The following is a 19,762-nucleotide window of genomic DNA, read 5'->3' as shown; positions in this document are numbered from 1 at the left end:
GTTAGCCACTGCAACACCTGCTGTCACTCTGAAGAACATGGCTTATTCCCTGCACGGCCAGCTAGGAGGCTCAGCTACAGGAACTGTGGGTGTGTGGGATTATTTCCCACCCCTCGCCCCCGTCCTCTACCCAGAGCAGGAACCACTTTGTAGTGGTGCTTGTCCTGTCCCTGCTGGGTGTGTTGGGGCAGAAGCCACTTTGGAAGGGAGCCTGTTGAGATAGCTGGGTTGGGTGGAGCAGGAAAGCAGGACAAGGCCAGAGTGGGGCATACTCTGCTAGCAAGGTAGATGGAGTGTGTTAAAACCGGCTCCTGCCAATGTCCAGCTATGTCATCTGGGGAATGGTGAGAAAAATGGGGACCTGCCAGCACGTTCATTCCCAGAGGAATGCCCTGCAGATTCCTGCCCCTCCAGCACACATTCTAAAATTAGTCCCTAAATCTCCTTCATGGATGCCCCAGATGCTTTTCAAACTGCTGCTTCTGTGCTGGGTGTAGACTGAGTGATATAGTAGGTTAGCTCTTTCAGGGCAGAATCTTGGTTTCCTGTAGTCCTCCAGCTCTTCTGGAGTTAAGCCCTACTAATTACTTAAGCTCCTAGAGTTAAGCCTTGTTGATTTATAAAGCCGGACATTATGGATTGTCTTCTTCCCAGTGGGGGCCAGGGCCACTCATGTGGGGTCTGATCCCTTGCTCTTCATGGTAGTGATGTCCCTTCCATTTGTGGTTAGTTACACAAGGTATTTGGTACCTGGGTGTGTCCCTGCCCCTATTTCTCTGTGGCCTCTCCAGGACGAGCTGTGGCAGTTCTGTTCTGCCATTCTTTAGTTAGTTGCAATACACGTATTTGTTGCCTCAGTGCGTCCATGAGAGGAGTGAGCTCAGGCTCCTTTTACTTCACCGTCTTCCCCACGTTCCCCACATAGACTCATTTAAAGCCTACAGGTTTTTAATATATTCGTAAACTTGTGCATCCATCATCAAAATCAATTTTAGAACATTTACGTCACCCTTAAAAGAAACGAACATCACACCCCTTAACCATCACCCTCTAAGGCCCTATAAACCCCTACCTTAGGCAACCGTTAATCTACTTTCTGTCTCTACAAAGCAACTTTCTATTGGCTAAAATCCTAAATGTTTTCTGGTTTTGACGAGATCAGTCCCATCCTGAATGTTAGCTGGAAAAAATACCGGAAGTAGTCAACTTTTGTCGGGGGTGGAAAAATAAGGAAAGATAAAAGAGCAGCACCATGTTTTCTTTTTTTTTTTTAAATATTTAATTATTTGACGAGCGAGATCACAAGTAGGCAGAGAGAGAGAGGAGGAAGCAGCCTCCCTGCCAAGCAGAGAGCCCGATGCGGGACTCGATTCCAGGACCCTGAGATCATGACCTGAGCTGAAGGCAGAGGCTTAACCCACTGAGCCACCCAGGCGCCCAGAGCAGCACCGTGTTTTCTAATATGAAGTCTAGAATCATTATTTAGTTGGCAACTATGCGATCTTAAATTCATGAAAGCGAAACTGAAATGTACTCACCAAACAGTTTTTTCTCTTCATCATCAGGCAGGGTCTCCCAGGTCTAGTTTCTCAGAACATGGTTGGCATACTCAGGTAATGATCTTCTTCTAGGAAATCCCAGTGAAGGGAGCAGGGGATGCTGGAGGAGAGCGGCATTCTCTACTGGTTACGGCTCCACTTACTGGCTTCTTGAGAGTTCTGGGGGAACTCAGAAGTTCTCACAATTTAATGTAGGCAGGAGAAAGGGATCTTCAAGACCCTGATACAAGCTGTGTCTTTAGCTGTGTCCTCCTTCCCACTTGGGAGACATGACAGTGTGGTGGAAAGATCAGGTCTGGCATAACTGCTTTGAATCCTAGGTCTACATACTAGATATAGGACCTTACTTAATCTCTTTGATTCTCAGTTTCTTCATCAGTAAAATAACACGACTACCATCCAATAATAATGGTGGAGTTATGAGAATTAAATGTAATGACATCTGTTGAAATGTCAAAACCTACTATATTGTACATAGTAATAATCAATAAATATTAACTTCTCTTTTATACTCTCTTCCCATAAACCCCAGATCATCAGACTATTCTCTTAATTGTCTGGGTCCTGCCCTACATAGGGCATGCTTTGTGGCCATCAATAACTGAAGGCGTGTGTTTAAGGGCTTCTATTAGTAACCAACTGTGATCTTATTACTTAACTTGTGGCTACTTTGGTTTTCTCATATTTCAAAAGGTTATCACAAAGCTTCAAAATATGCATAGGAATCACCTGGGTATTTTTTTTTTAATTGCAGACTGATTCAGTAGCTACAGTGGACAGAATTTTTAAATAGATTCTAAGGTTCCTGCCTTCCTTGAGTACATGCTCTATAGGATCCTCTCACCCTGAGTGTGAGCAGTACCTGTGCATTGGATAGGTCACTCTCATGATTAGGTTACATGACAAAGATGAAGGGATTTTGTTCATGTAAATAGGGTCCCAAACCAGTTGATTTGAAATGAATGAAAGGGAGATTATCCTGGGTGAGTGTGACCTAATCAAGGAAACCCATTGAAAGAGGGCCTTGAGGTCAAGACTCTCTTGCTATCCTTGAGATAGTGAGTTTTTAGCAGTTCTACAGCTACAAGGAAATAAATTCTGTCAGCAACCACGTGAGCCTGGAAGAGGACTCAGTGCCTCAGATCAGACCCCAGTCTTAGCTGATAATCTTGATTCAAGTCTTGTGTGATCCTGAGCAGAGCATTCAGGTAAGCCGTACCCAGATTCCTGACCCATGAAAACTTTGAAATGATAATGTGTTATTTTATGCTGCTAAATCTATGGCAGTTTGTTACACGGCAATACAGAACTAATATAGTAGGTCTGAGTGAGGCATTTCTAATAAGATCCCAGGTGGCTATTGATTATGCACCAGCATGTCCACACTCTGAGTAACAAGAATGTATCACACAATCATTTCAAGACTTAGAGCAATCGTAGATATTAGGGATGAACAACTGGGGGTGCTTTTATGATGATTTCTTCAACCTTAAACATAAAGTTTAATGATTCATAATTCTTCATTATAACCTCTATTTTATAAATTCTTCATTTGTAACCTCAATTTTCTAAAATTGATTCTCATGTGACTTTTGTGGGAAATTCCCACTTAAACTTCTAGACATCTATTTCCAATTAGAGTTTCATTCCTTTACAATTTCCTACTCTTGCAAGAAAATTAAATATATTCCTAATCAAATGCAAATGGCACAACACAGAGAGGTAATTATCATTTTATCAATTCAGTCCAATCCTCTTTAACCACACTCAGTATTATAAGTAACAAGATCTTAATGGTTACACTTGAGGATATTAAAATAAGATGGAGGAAAAATGAATTGTTTCTTGGCTTTGCCAAATAGGAATTATTCACAAAATAAGTTTTTCAGCTTACTGTCTTATTAAACCATTTTTATTGGCTTTCTTATTTAGACTGTATGGTTGGATACTACCAGGTATAATGGAACATCTGTTCTATGCAGTCTAGGTGATCTACTTGGTCAAACAGGAGTCTTGGGACTGAAGGATTTATCTACATGAAACTGCAGGTTTCAGAATTCTATTAGCTGACTGCTATTTGTCACAGCAATTTATCTTGTGTTGATCGAGAGTGCCTACCTTGGAGATTAGTAAATGTAGAACCCAATAACTCAACTCTTACAGAACTCTTTTTGGACCTGTTAGATGAAAAGAGGAAGTCATTTTCTCCAGATTCTTTCTTCTACATCTGTTAAATGGGTGGCACTAAAACTTTCAGTTCATTCTAATTCAATTCATTTCAAACTTTACTTAGTACATTACTGTCTTAGGAACAAGCAGTATGAATAACACCTAGTGCCTGCTCTTATGCAGTTTATGATCTGGTGGGGGAAAAAACCAAATAGACATGCAATTATAATATAGCATAACTACTAAGAGAGGGCCAACTGCAATGTAAGTAATATGTAATTTTGAATTTAAAGTATGGGTAAGATTTAGTGAAGTAAAGGGAAGAGAAGAAGGAACTGCCTGGCAGAAGGAACAATGTGTTCTATGGGTGAAGAGCAAGAATTAGAAAATTCAAGTGGGAGGTTGGGGGAACCAGGTGGTGGGTATTGGAGAGGGCACGGATTGCATGGAGCACTGGGTGTGGTACAAAAACAATGAATACTGTTATGCTGAAAATAAATTTAAAAAAATTAAAAAAAAAGAAAATTCAAGGTGGTTAGAACATAGGTAAGAGGTAGAGGGAGAAAATTGGAAAAGCAAGCAGGATCCAACACATGATGGCTGGTTAAGCATATAACAGAGTTTGGAGATTAGTTTAGGTAATCATTTGTAAACTTTTGGGTCTCAAGAACCTGTTACACATATATAGATAGACAGAGGAGCCCATGACCCAGAGATCATGACCTGAGCTGAAACCAAGAGTTGGACGCTTACCTGACTGAGCCACCCAGATGTCCCAAGACACTGTTCTATTCTTAAAAATTCTGTAGGGCCCCATAGAGCTTTAGTATCAGTGTTAAATGTATTAATACTTGCCATATTAGAAAAACTGGGAGATTTTAAAAGATTTAAAATAATTAAAAACCCATTACATGTTAACAGAAAAGTTTTTTTTTTTTGTTTTTGTTTTTTGTTTTTTTTTTTTTTGCAAATCTCTTCAATGTCTGGCTTACGTAGAAACCAAGCTGATTCTCATATCTTACTTGTGTCTATTTATTGCATGTTACATGTCCCTTAACCTATGGAAAACTCTACTGTAGACTTAATGAGCAAATGAAAGTGAAAATGGCAAATAATCTCAATAGGATTATGAACATTGTTTTGAATTTGTAAAGCAAGAGATCTCACAGACCTCTGGGGATCTTCTTGAATTTGAGAACTATGGTCTGAAGACAATGAGAAAACCCTGAAGTGTTTAAAGAACAGAGTTAGATATGATCAGAGTTTCATTTTGGGAAAATTACTCTGCAGGGAAAAGATGTGTTATAGCAGAATAAGAATAGAATCAAGTAGGCTTGTATGAATTCCAAAAATGTGTATCCGATCGTGTCTAGGCTTACTGAGCTACCAGGAAAGGGTTTTAAATAATATTACATATGCTAAATATTTATTACAATGTTAGCATTCAGTGCTCTTAACCCCAGTAATCATCCATTTCCTAGGATTCATAGGGCAAAATCCAGTGTAGAGCTAGAGTCTGAAACAGAGTAAAGTTTGGCAAGAGATGCAAATTCTTGTAGAATCTCAAGCACTGCGGTACAACCAGCCAACCATCCACTTGCCTCAACTAAATGCTATTCACTGAAGAAATGGATGAAAGTGAAGACATGTTTAGCTAAGGCCCTCGTAAAGAAAGCCCTGGATCAATAATGAATTGGCATAGCAAATTAATTAATAAAAATAATATAAATGATATGTTACTAATAAACAATTTTGAGCACTTACAATATGCCAGGCACTGTGTTTAAGGGCTTTATCATTTTAATTTAATCCTCATAACAACCTATGAGGTAGGTAAGATCATCATTACCCCCAGGGGATATTACTATTACCATCTCCACATCCAGGATGGGAAAACGCAGATGAGAGGAGGAAATGACTAGCCAGACACAAACCCAAGTAACTCATTCAAGGTTCTAAAATAAAGAACAGAGCTAGGCTCTGAGCCTATGTCTAGCTGACTCGAAAACCCATTCATAGCCAGTGGGCTATACTGCCACACTACAGGATACAATGTAAAACGCTTCATGAATAAAGCTAGATTCTGTATCAAATACATTACCAGATATTGCTGATAGTTTATGCTAAGATAAGTCCTGATAATTAAAGTAACATTTTTGTACCCTAGAAACAAGAGAGCTGAAGTAATAGTTCATTGCTGACAATGGTTGATACTATTTATGGTGAAGGCATACCTTTCTGGGGAACAGACACACATGCGTTTACATTTTTATTATTGTCTACAAATTTAAGAATGTCGCCTTTGCTAATTGGGAGGCAGTGGAAGAGAGTAGTTCAATGTAATTGGACTGTCCAGATTTGAATCCCAACTCTACCATTTACTAACTCTTTAACACTGAGCAAGTCAGTTAACCTGTCTATACATCGGTTTCTGTGGCCCTTAAACAGGGGCAATAATAGTACCTAACTCAAATGGCAGATTTTAAGATTAAATGATAGAACATATACAAAGTATTGATTATGGAGTATAGCAGATTAAATCTCAAATATTAAATATCACAGATTAAATGCTCAAAATTATTAACAATCTGATTAAATTGTACCCAAAGAACTCCTCCTTCACCATAATTATTTATAATATTATATGTTTTAAGGGCCTAAATTTTTTCATAAGTAAAGGTGTATAAACCCTAAAATCCCTGCCAGTTTCAAGCTTCTGTGTTATCAAGTTGACCTAAAAATCTCACTCTCATTCTCTCTACACTGCTGCAAAGGAGGCTTTGCCAAAATAATCAGTCCCATACTCATTCCAATAGGGACATTTATAGTCATGCAATCAAACCAACCAGATTAGGAGCTGAATTTTTGATAGAATAGACTGGATCTTTTGGCATGTTCTGAATAGAGCTTTAATTTGTCCAGCTTACCATAATTTTTTAAAGTACTTAAAGTAGAATTGGGTTTACTGAGAGGTTAATATTATCTAAATGTCAGGTATTTATAGTAATTTTACCTAGGACATTGGGAAAACTTCTTAACTCTGTGTACTTTTTAAAAAAGATTTTATTTATTTAACAGACAGAGATCACAAGTAGGCAGAGACGCAGAGAGAGAGGAGGAAGCAGGCTCCCTGCTGAGCAGAGAGCCCGAAGCGGGGCTCGATCCCAGGACCTTAGATCATGATCCCAGGACTCTGGGATCATGACCTGAGCCGAAGACAGAGGCTTTAACCCACTGAGCCACCCAGGTGCCTCTTAACTCTGTGTACCTCTATTAAAATCTTTTTTTTAAGACACACTCATCGATATAAGGCACAACATCAACAGGGTTTCAAAAGTTTCTTTCTTCTATTTGGGAAACATGCACACATGCCCCACTTGCCTGTATGCTGGACTTTTATTTTTCCCTTTTGCTTAGTTAGGGACAAAGTCTGCCATTTTAGGATTGAAGCAGAGTCCTTCTGGCTCTAGGGAGAGGGTAATAAATTTTTTCTTCATACTGCACTGACAATTCAATCTTGGTTGAGAGAATTGCTATCTCTGAGGATTGCTTAAGACTGGAAATCGATGCAGTTGTTTTCTTGGTAACCAAGCTACTTGGAATCATTGATATACAAAAATTCAAGTTCTGACTTTGCTAGGTACTCTTAAGGCTCCAAAATGTTTTTCAAAAAAAAAATTAGGCTGAATTCTGACTTAGAAAGGCAATAGAAAAAACAAGTATTCCAGCCCAACATAAAACTTTTTTTTTTTTAGAGTGGTCAATTGTAGCAGAATCATCTGGAAAGATGCTGCAAGACACCAGGGGTAAGGGAAACAAAAGGATTAAAGCAAAGTATAAGTAGCAAGTTTGTGTTGGGCTTACAAGTTTGTTCCCTGGGACATATTCTTTTTTTATGTATAAGCAATACCAAGAATTCATACAAGAACAACACATTCTTCATCTCCCAAAATGAGAAGAGGAAGAAGAAATAAGGGAATCTTACTTGGAAATGGAATCTTAGAGCTGGAACAGGCCTTAAGGACCATATAGCTTAGGTCCCACATAAAGTGACTTCCCAAAGGTCACACACTTAATGATAGAGCCAGGACAATAATTTCAGTTTTTTTTTGATTCACATTGTAGTGTTCTTACTGGTCTAGCACAAGTCCTCAGTAAGAGTTTATTTTAAAAAAAGGTTTTATAATGTACTTATTAAATCAGTTATTTATAAAGTGAAATTCCAGGTGTGGTAGAAAAGCCTAAGATAATCCCTAAATCAATTCTGGTAGATAAAATTCACTGACTGGTAAGTCTGTGGAATGCCAATTTAAGAAAAAAAAAATACTGTGCTATTATATAATAGGTATCCAATGATATCCAATAAATATTGCTTACTTGTGTGTGCTCCACTACAAAAGACAAAGTCTATGCATCCTAGAGGCTATGGAATCTCCTAAAATCTCCAAAATCATGAAAATGACTCGGGAAAATATCGCACCCTCAGTTTTTATCAGATATGACCTTAAGAAAGTTATTACTTCACAGTTTCTGAGAGTAAGATGCTAGAATCAGGAAATCTGAGAAGGCATGGGGTAGGGAAAGGAGGGCTAGGGCCAGGAGGTAAGAAAAGAACCAAGAGGTATCTGGGTGGCTCAGTTGGCTAAGGGTCTGCCTTCAGCTCAGGTCATGATCTCAGGGTCCTGGGATCAAGCCCTCCATCAGGCTCCCTGCTTCTCCCTCTGCCTCTCCCCTCTGCTTGTTCTCTCTCAAGTAGATAAAATCTAAAAAACACCAAGCAAACAAACCAAAAAAACCCACAAAACAAAAACCCAAGAAAGAATCTACAAAGCAAACATCAAAATTCCATTTCCAGCTATGTTGACATAAGTGCTACCAGATTTGCCCTCCCAGCGTGAACAGTTATAAAACTGAACAAAATATATGAAGCTGTTGTTTTCAGGCACTGGACAGAAGGCAACACAGAACACAATACTTAAAGAACAGCGACAGAGAAGATGAGCTCCAGGCTCACTCTAGGCTCTCTATTAGCATAGAATTCCAGCCTTAACATAGAGAGGTATGGTCCAGGCAGACCATTACGAAAGACAATAAAGAACATTAAGTACTATGAAATATTTGATTAACCCAAAGAAAGCAGGAAAAAAGGAATGGGTGAATAAAAGCACATGAAACTAAAATAGAACGAGCAAATGACAGAATCAAGAGGAGCCATATCATTAAATACATTAAATATACACAGAAGAATCATTCTCAAAGTAGATGAAAAGGAGATTGAAGTATACACTGTATGCAGGTGTTCACTTTAAATATAAAGACACAAATAGATTGAAGCAAAACAATACAAAAAAATGTCTACACATTCAGACAAAGAAGATTATAAAAGATTAGCACCAAAGAGAAATTAGAATGTTGCCAGTGATAAAAAGAACACTTCAAGATAAATTCATAGTAATCCTGAACGTGTATGCTACAGATAACAGATTTACAAAATACACGAAGTAGGGATGTCTAGGTGGCTTAGTTGGTTAAGTGCCCAACTCTTGGTTTCATCTCAGGATCTCATGACTCTTGAGATGGAGCCTGTGTTGGGCTCTGCACTCTGTAAGGAGTCTGCTTGAAGATTCTCTCCCTCTGCCCCTTCCCCCATTTGTGGGCATGTTCTCTTTCTAAAATAAATCCTAGGGGCGCCTGGGTGGCTCAGTAGGTTAAAGCCTCTGCCTTCGGCTCAGGTCATGATCCCAGGGTCCTGGGATCGAGCCCCGCATCGGGCTCTCTGCTCAGCGGGGAGCCTGCTTCCTCCTCTCTCTGCCTGCTTGTGATCTCTGTCTGTCAAATAAATAAATAAAATCTTTAAAAAAAATAAAAATAAAATAAATCCTAAAAAAAAAATCCAAAACCCCCACAAAATACACAAAGTAAAAACGGACAGAACTGAAAAGAGAAATTGAGAAATCTACAATGGGATTTTGCACACCTTTCTCAATAACTGGATGAAGTTGAAAAACAACCAAAATATATGAAAATATATGAACACCATTATCAAAGAATGGGACCTAAATGATAATTATAGGATACTACACTCAGCAACATCAGAAAACAACTTTAACTTCATAGAATTTTCATCAAGAGACTATATTCTAAGTGAGGAAATATAGCTCATTAAAATGTTTGAAATCTTACAAAGTATATTATCTGATAACAATGGAATTCAGTTAGATGTTAATATCTAGAAAACTTATAAATGTTTTGAAGTTAAATATCACATCTAATAACCTAAAGATCAAAGAATTAAAATACTTCAGTTGAAAGATAATGAAAATAATATATTAGAGGAAAATGTGTAATAGTAAATGCTTATGCTAGTAAAAAAGGCTTAAAAATCAATTACATGTGTTTTTGCCTTCAGGATATCAAAAGTTAAGTATCAACAAAATTAATGGGAGGGAAGAATTTTAAGAAAAGCACAAAGTTCAATTAAGTAGAAAGAAGAAGAATCAAAAAATTCTTTAAAAAAAAAACTGATAAACCCTTAGCAAGATGATCGGGATAGAAGAAACACATTTTTTTGGTAAAGGTTTTATTTATTGGAGATAGAGAGTGTGTTGTGTGTGTGTGTGTGTGTGTGTGTGTGTGTGTGTGAGAGAGAGAGAGAGAGAGAGAGAGCGTGTGCGTGTGCACCAGCGAAAGGGGCAGAGGGAGAGACAGACTTCCTGCTGAGCAGGAAACCTGTCCAGGGATTCAATCCCGGAGACTGGGATCATGATCTGAGCTGAAAGCAGACGCTTAACCAACTGAGCCACCCAGGTGTCCCAACAAACACATTTTATTAATATTAGGATTAAAAGAGAATATCATTACAGATCCTACAGACATTTAAAGGTGATTATTGGGAAAAACTTTAGGCTGATAACTTCAACATCTTAGATGGTCAAATTTCTTGCAAAATATGACTTAACGATAAACACAGGGAGGGGTATAATGCGAAGTGAAATAAGCCAGTCAGAGAAAGGCAAATGCCATATGATTTTACTCAGATATGGAATTTAAGAAACAAATCAAACAAAAAAAGAGAAACCAGAACGGATTTCACTATAGAGAACAAAAGGATGGTTACCAGAGGGGAGGTGGGGGAGGGGGATAGGGGAAATAGGTGAGGGGGATTAAGGGTACATTTTTCTTGGTTGCACAGAGTAATATATGAAACTGTTGAATCACTATATTGTACATCTGAAACCAATATAACACTGTTAATCACACTGAAATTACAAAAAAATTACTTGAGAAAACTGACACAAGAAATAGAAAATTCCAGTAAAATTCTATGAAGTGAATATAACTAACAAAAAACTTCAGAAATATTTGGACCCAGTTTCACTGGTGGATGGTATCAGACATCTAAGGAATAAGGTCAATCTTGCATAAAGCTGTTCAGAAAAATAGAGGAAGAGAGAGAACATGTCACAGCTCATTTTATGAGGTCAGTATTACCCTAATACTAAAAATCTGACAAAAACAACTAAAGAACAGTACCTCTCATTAAGATAAAAGTTCTTAACAAAACATTAGCAAATAGAATCCAGACAACAAAAATATTTAATGCATCTAGTACAGTTTATCCCAGGAATGAATCATTTGTTCAATACTTGATTATCAATTTATATACCACATAAAGTAAAAAATGAAAAAATAGGACCACAATAAATTCAGAAAAAGTATTTCACAGAATTTGGCATTTGGTCATGTTTAAAAAAAAAAAAAATCAATCAGGGACGCCTGGGTGGTTCAGTCTTTAAGCGTCTGCCTTCTGCTTAGGTCATGATCCCAGAACTCTGGGATCAAGCCCAGCATTGGGCTTCCTGCTCAGTGGGAAGCCTGCTTCTCCCTCTCCTGCTTCTGCGTGTCTGCTTCCTCTTCCACTTCTACTTTCCCTGCTTGTGTTCCCTCTCTTGCTCTCTCTGTCAAATGAATAAATAAAATCTTAAAAAAAACCCACACAAAACAAAACAAAAAAATCAGCAAAATGTTAAAACTAGGGAAATTCCTTAAAAACAAAACGAAAAACAAGGAAAATTTCTCAAGCTGACAAAGACCAAAAAAAAATTAGCAGATGGCATCACATTCATTGGTGAAACATTAAATACTTTTTCCCTTAGATTGAGAGTAAGGCAAGGATATCCACTTTTACCATTTCTATTTGGCATTATACTGGATATGCTAACCAGTGTGATAAGGCAAGAAAGAAATAAAACTGGAAATTTTAAAACTGTCTTCCTCACAGATGATTGTTTAATCAGAAAATCTTAAAATTTTAAGTAATATATAATATCAATATCAGAATTAAGTAAGATTAGTAAGGTTCTAAGATATAAGACCAATTTTTTAAAAAATCAATTGTATCTTGATTCTAGCAGCAAACATTTGGGAAATGAAAAAAACCCTATCTATACAGTTATCAAAGAACATAAAATATTTAGAAATAAATGACAAGCTTTTGGGGTATTTCATAGTAGTGCACTATTTCTGAAGACTAACTAGAGATAGCTTTAATAAGACATCTGTACCCTGAAGACCTATACATAGCAAGTTATGAATATTACTGGAAACATTTAGGAATTCCTAAATAAGTGAAGGAGTATACTGCATATTGGATCAGAAAATCACCAGATTTAAGAAGTCAGTTCTTCCAAAACGGAGATTCAGTGCAATCCCAATCAGAATCCCAGCAGGCTTTTAAATAAAAATTAACATGCTTGTTTAATTGATATGAAAATGTAAAACCAACTTGAATAACCAAACTGGTTTTGGAATAGCTTTAAAAAAAAACTAGAAAATAACTTCTGAAAGAAAAAAGATGGAGAACTTACATTCCTGATGTTAAGGCTTTTAATAAAAGAAGACAGTGTGGCTTTAGCTAAAGATAGACCCATATCAATGGGACTGAATACGGACATCTGAAATAGATCCACATGTACATAGTCAACTAAATTTCTTCAAAGGCACTAAAGGTCCTCAGTGGGGAAAGGATTGCATTTTCAAATCACAGCCGAAATAACTGAATATCCATATGGAAAAAAAAAATACCTCAATTCTTACCATACAACAAAAACCAAACAAATGACTCAAAATAGATTATGGTCTTAAATATGGAGGCTACAATAATAAAACTTCTAGAAGATAACCTAAGAGAAAATCCTTTGCATCGTAGAGTAGGCAGTTTATTTATTTTTTTTTTTAGATAGAACCAAAAAGCATGAATCATAAAGAAAATTGATAAACTGGCTTCATGAAAACTAAAACCTGTTCTTTGAATAACATCCTTAGGAAAATTAAAGCCTCAGACTATACGACAATATTCACATTACTTACATCTGACACAAGACTTGCATACAGACTTTATAAAAATTCTTCCACGTAAATAAAATGAGAAACAAGCCAATTAAAAACTGGGCAAAATACTTGAACACTTTTCAGAGGACTATATCCGAATGGCAAAAAAAAAAATGAAAGAGATGTTCAATATCATTAGTCATAAAAGAAATGCATACTAAAGACTCAGTAAGATACCAATTAATCTAATGCATAAAATTTTTTAAACCTGACAATCCAATTACTGGAGAACATGTGTAACAACTGGAACTCTCCTATATTGGAGACAGGAATGTAAAATTGTGTGATACTTTGGTAAACAGCATTTAAATCAAACATACATTTTTCAAAGGCCTAAAATGTTTGCGTGTAGATATTAAAAAAAAAAACATTTTAGATAGCGGAGTTTTAGGTTCACAGCAAAACTAAGAGTAAAGTGCAGAGATATCGCATATACTCGCATGCATAGTCTTTCCCAATATCAACTTTCTCAGTATATTTGTTATACTGATAAACCTACATTGACACATCATAGTTATTCAAAGCCCTTGGTTTACCCTTGGTGTTGCATATTCTATGGATTTGGACAAATGTATAATGACATGTATCTACCCTTGTAGTATTATACTGGGTATTTTCACTGAATCTTTTGTGCTCCCAACTATTCAAGCCACCCCTACCCCCACCCCTGGAAACCACTAATCACTTCACAGTCCGTATAGTTTTGACTTTTCCAGAAGGTCACATACCTCAAATCATATAGCATGTATACACCACACTTTATTTTTCCATTCATCTACTGAATGCCATCTTGGTTGCTTCTGGGTTTTGACAGTGAGAAATAAAGCTGCTATAAATATTCATGCCCCAGTTTTAGTGTGGAGACAAGCTCTCAACTCCTTTGGGTAAATACTGAAAGACAGTGTTGGATCAAATGGCTAAGCGTAGGTTTAGTTTTGTAAGAAATGGCCCATCTTCCAAGTGGCTCCTCTAAGTGTGTGATTTTCCTCCTTCGTATGGGTTAATGCCCTGCTGGGGGTTTAGGTTCCCAACCACATGACCGCCCCTCCCACTGTTTTCAATGTGGCCTTCTTTGTGGCTTTAGCTGTGGAAAATCTGTTTTTGCTCATCTCCCAGTACGTCACTGATCACCGGAGAAATGCAATTCAAAACCCCAGGGAGAGCACTTCACACCTGTGAGTGACCATCAGCAAAAAGAGACAAGTGTTGTTGAGCATGTGGAGCGAGGGACCCCTTGCCCTGGTTGGTAGAAATGTAAATTGCTACAATCCCTACAGAAAGAGTATGGAGCTTCTTCAGGAAAATAAAAATAGGACTGCCATATGGTCCAACAATCACACTTGTGGGTACATACCCGAAGGAAGTGGAAACACTATTCAGAAGCCTTACCTGCACTTCCTTGTTCACTGCAACATCATCCACGATAGCCAAGGCACGGAAACAACCCAAGTGTCCATGAGCAGATGAATTGATCAAGAAGATCTAGTGTGTATAAACACAACGGAATGTTATTCAGCCACAAAAAAGAAGGAAATGCTGTCTTTTGGTACAACACGCGAGGACCAAAAGAGCCTTATAAGTGAAATAAGTCAGGCAGAGAAAGATAATCATTGTATGTTCTCACTTACATGCAGAATCTATAAAAACCCAACTCATAGAAACAAAGTATAGAATAATGGTGGCCGGGGCTGGGCGGGGGGGCGGTGCAGGGGAGGAAATGAATAGATGTTGCTCAAAGGCTACAGATTTGAGGCTCTAAGGTGAATGAGTTCTGGGGTTGTAACGTAAAGCATAGTGACTATTATTAACAATACCTGAAAGTCGTCAGAGTAAATCTTACATGTTATCACGTGCATGCGCACATACCCACACAGAGTGGTAATTACCATAGAGGATGGAAGCCTTAACTATCCTTATTGTGGCAATCACTTTACAATATGCAGGTCTATCAGATCATCCCAGTTTATGCTTTAAACCCTTATTTATAAGTCCATAATATCTGGAATAACATATAAAACTGGAAGAAAAGAACGCACCAACGCCAGCAGCAGTAGTCATAAGGAAATTGGAAATTAAAAGCACAGTCTGATAGCACTTCACAGCTACTAGAATGGCTCGAGTGTAAATAAAGTCTCCAAGACCAAATGTTGGCAAGGCTGCTGAGCAAAGAGAACCCCCATACCTCACCGCAGGGAACAGAAAATGATGCAATTGTTTTGAAAAACGATTTGGCAGTTTCTTATCAAGTTAAGCATATACCTTCCCCAGGTTTTAGGTATTTACTCAACAGAAATGAAAACCCATATCCACCAGAATACTTGTGCAAGACTGTTCATAGCAACTTTAATTTAAAAAAAAAATCAAGACTGAAAAGAACCCAAATATGCACGAACAGAAGTAAATGTATTTGGATAAACAAATCATGCTACATTCGTATAGTACAAGACTGTGGAAAAAGAACGATCTTTACATACAACGACATGGAGGGTTCTCAGCAACATTGCCGAGTGACCTATTTTCAAAAGAGTACAGGCTGTATGGCCACATTTATAGGAGTATTTAAAAAAAAAGCAAAACAAACTTACGGTGAGAAATCAGATCACACTTTGAGGCAGGGTGCTGGCACAGGTATCAAGTTTGTCAAAATGAATTGAGCCATACATTTGCGAATGAGTTTCCTTTAGTGTATGGAAATTATACCTCATTTACAAAAAATAAAATAAAAAATAGAAAGGAAACCGTGTAATTTAAAATTTTGTCAAACACCAGCAGTATACTTTCAAGAGTCAGTGTTTTGCAATTCTATCTGCACAGGAGACGCACCTGAGTTTTGTTTTTTTGGTTTTTTTTTTTTTGGTTTTTTGTTTTTTGTTTTTAAACATTACAGTTCTGACTCTTTACCCAATATTGAGAACCCCGGACCTGCTATAAAAACCATTCCTATAATCAACTGGGAAGTTACTACTGTAATAGTTTGATTTTCACAGCATTTCTAGTACAGAAACCCACCTCCATGCCCGAATGAACTAGCCCATGCTGGCTTTGGAATTTTGAATTGTTCACAGGTGGACATGGCCACAATATTAACAATTCTATCACACATTTCAGAAACAGAATTCACCTGCCATCAAACCGTCACAAGAAGACTTCCACCGATTATTTTACTTTTCTTCGGAGTGCATATGGTGGGTGTGGAACCTACAGAAACCAAAACCACGCTACGGAATTACCAATGGTTCTGTAAATCCAGCCTCCTCCTTAGCTCCTGTACACAATTTTGTAAAACACCTTTCCTTAGCAGGCTTGTTTCTCGGAAGTGACAGTGGAACTCTCTTCAAGGATATATAGTCCAGTGCTAGACGTTAGCAACAGAATCTTAAGTGGAGAGACTTTTTTTTAACAGAATGGACCCCAGAGCATAGGAAATGAGACCACCACTAGAAGAGTTGATAGAAACAGTAAGAAACTGGTTTGGAAGGCAATCAGAAACCATCAATGTCCTTCTCCACTTTAGAAGGCCAGCCCTGGGGACGAGATTCAGAACTCATTTCTAACACAAACCAAACCGTGCTGTCAAAAACAATACAATGGAAATTAGTAGTGTAGAGGAAAGAATCTCGGACGAATCCCCTGTAATCGAAATCAGAAACTAATTCAATTGACTTTTGGAAATATCCTTTTCCTCTCCATGTGGTTTCCACTTTTGATGAAGGGAGGGGTAAGGATTACAGAACTTCCAAGCCTGGTCTCCTTCGGTTACCATGACTCAGCTCTAACTGCAACACAGCTCAGCTCATCTTCCCGGACGTGAATTCCCCAGCAGCACAGCTGTCCATTCCCCGGGTCCCAGTAACAGAGAGGCAAAACCAGGGGCTTTGCTTGGATATCACATACAGGACAGGTTCAAGAACCCGCATGAACTCCAGTTCCATTGAACTGGTCCCCATCATTCTTTGCCTCTTGTACCTTTAAATCTCTCCGCATGGAAACGGGGCTTATCCTCTGGTCGGTGTTAAAGCAGCACCCAATTTATAACTTCTGCCTGCACTTTCCTCTTCCAGAGTGATTGCTGTTTGAAGAGCGGTTGACAGTGCATTTTCATTAGAGATCAAGATTTCAGGCAATGCATTTGGGTGCGGGTTTAGAATTGTAGTCTCATTTTCTGAATTCAATTCTCAGCCGTGTGCTTAAGCTTGGAATATCAAACAGTCTGGTGAATGTCTAACCTGAGGGAAGAACTATGTATGCAGACAAATGGCACAGGGCAACTCAAAGAATTACATGGTTTTGACATTATGCGGGGCGGGGGGGCGCTTAGTTTCTAGGTACTAGTCAGAAGCTTCACATCCAAAGAGCGGAGTTGTTTGCCGTCAAATGATTAACAGCTGTGCCCTTTAAGTCCCCTAAAAGGAGATTTTGCCTAGAGACAGTAGCCGGCTAATTAGCTTCTCTGCTGGTAATCTTACTCAAAAAAACAAGCTCGTATAGGAATAAATCTCTCTCATATATATGTATATATTATACACAAAGTCTCATACAAGTCAATAATATCCCATGTGAAGTCAAAAATCCCACACAAGACGATAAGAACACAAACATTCCCAGCAACTCAACAAAGGAATTGGAAAATCCACCAAGATTATGTACCAATGGCCAATAAGCACGTGTGAAAACAGGCAAAACGTTATGCGTTGCTATGGTCTCACACACACAAAGGAAATCCACAATCAATACAATATTTAAATGGCTTTTAACTGGACATGTAGAGGACTAGGGGTAACCGTTAAGGGGCAAGACCGTTTACAGTCAGGAAGAAATTCTTTGTCAGGGCAGGCCCGGCTTGGCGGGGTTTGGGGAGGGGGGGATGGGGGGAAAAGAATCCTGAGCAGGGAGCTCCCCATGGTCCAGGCAGAGAACTCACCCGCCAAGCAGGCTAGGGAGATTTTGGCCTGAACAGAGCAGCAGGAGCCGGTGTACCTGATGGGGCTGGAGGAAACTCCCAGCTTGCATTCTGCTGAGCCCAGGGTGTACCCTTAGCGGTTGGACACCCAGGGAGCATCGCTGGGGCCAGGGACACCTTCAGCAGATCACAAGGGTGAAGGAAGAACGTTTGGCTAGCAGCGTCAGGGCTAGAAACACTCACCCTGTGCTGGTCGATGCGATCCCCCCCGCATGGAGACGGATCAGGCCCACCAGGTCAAGACTCTGGTTATATACACAGGGACTGCGTGGCAACTAAGGTGCGGCTCAGACACCACTTCAGTGAAGGGTTTGATGTCCCAGGGCCTGCGAGTGCTAAGTGAGGACAGCCTTCAGCGGCAGCGGGCCTAATAGTTGCCTCACCCCCGGGCCACGCCCCTTACCAGGAGGCCCACATCCAAGATACAGGTCACCGAGAACGGAAGGGCCAGCAAATTTGCCAAAGTTGCAACAGTTCTGAAGGATTATTCCTTGCTCTATTGCTCCTCACAGGATTTTTTTTTCTTCAAGATTTTATTTAGGGGGAGAGAGCGTGAGTAGGGGTAGACCAGGGGAGAGGGACAAGGGGACTCGGCCCTGAGTGGGGAGCCTAACAGGGGGGCTCGATCTCACAACCCTGAGATCGCGACCTGAGCCCAACCAGAGATGGACGCTCAAGGGACTGAGCCACCCAGGCTTTCCTCCTTGTAGGAACCTCTTGGGTGAGTGTCACCCCCTTGACTCTTCCCTGTGCCCAGCCCTGCGTCCTGCCTTTCCCTTCCACAATGTTACCACTAATAACACTTTTTAGTGACTCTCCTACCCACTAAGCTCAAATGGGTCCTAAGGAATGCTTTCCCAAAGAAACTACCCTAAGACAAGGATCAGATAAGTAAATGTTGAGAAGAGATCAAGATATATTAGGTGTGAGCTATCTACTAGGTATGAGAAAGGACGTATTAAGTAAATGGTGGAATATACAAGTGTGGAACTCAGATAAGAGGCACAGACTGGAGACAGAAATCTGGAAATGCAAAGTGTATTGCATTTCCCCCCCACCCAGAGGAATGATGAGTGGCCACTGGGAAGCTGGCAGAGGGGATCTCACCTCAACAAGAACCCAGACCGGAAATGACCCAAGACTTCCCTCCCCTACCCAAAGATACCAGCTTGGCACCAGCAAGACAGATCCAGATGCCACCACAACAAGCTATGGACCTGGAAACCTCTCTTCATCTCCCACGGACAGGGAATATCCCAGTACATCAGGGGCCTGCTCAGGAAGCCCAGGGGGCCACACTCTCCTCCCCCAACTAGAGGCACCAGGTGAACAGCTTCCTCCATCCTCTCAAAATACCACCAGCAAAAACCAGCCAGAGCTTTTTAAACATAATTGGCTGTTTTGTTTGGGGGGGGGGTTCTGTTATTGTTGGCAGACAAGCCTAGAAGCAAGGAGACTTATTGGGACACCATCGTAGTAACCCAGATGCACCATGATACTGGCCGGGAGTAAGTGTGTAGCTTACGGAGGTGAAGAAGAGGATATGCATTTGCGATATGTCTGGGAAGTAGAACTAACAGGGCTCATTAATGGAGGGGAGGGAAGGAGAAATCAGGAGGACGCCGAGCTTTCTGACTTGAATCTCTGGGAGGAGGATGCCTTAGTTTGAGTGAAAGCGTACCAG

The sequence above is a fragment of the Lontra canadensis genome, unplaced genomic scaffold (genome assembly GCF_010015895.1).
Source record: "Lontra canadensis isolate GAN:19392208 unplaced genomic scaffold, GSC_riverotter_1.0 scaffold155, whole genome shotgun sequence".
Taxonomy (NCBI): Eukaryota; Metazoa; Chordata; class Mammalia; order Carnivora; family Mustelidae; genus Lontra; species Lontra canadensis.
Note: the sequence above shows the minus strand (reverse complement) of the source record.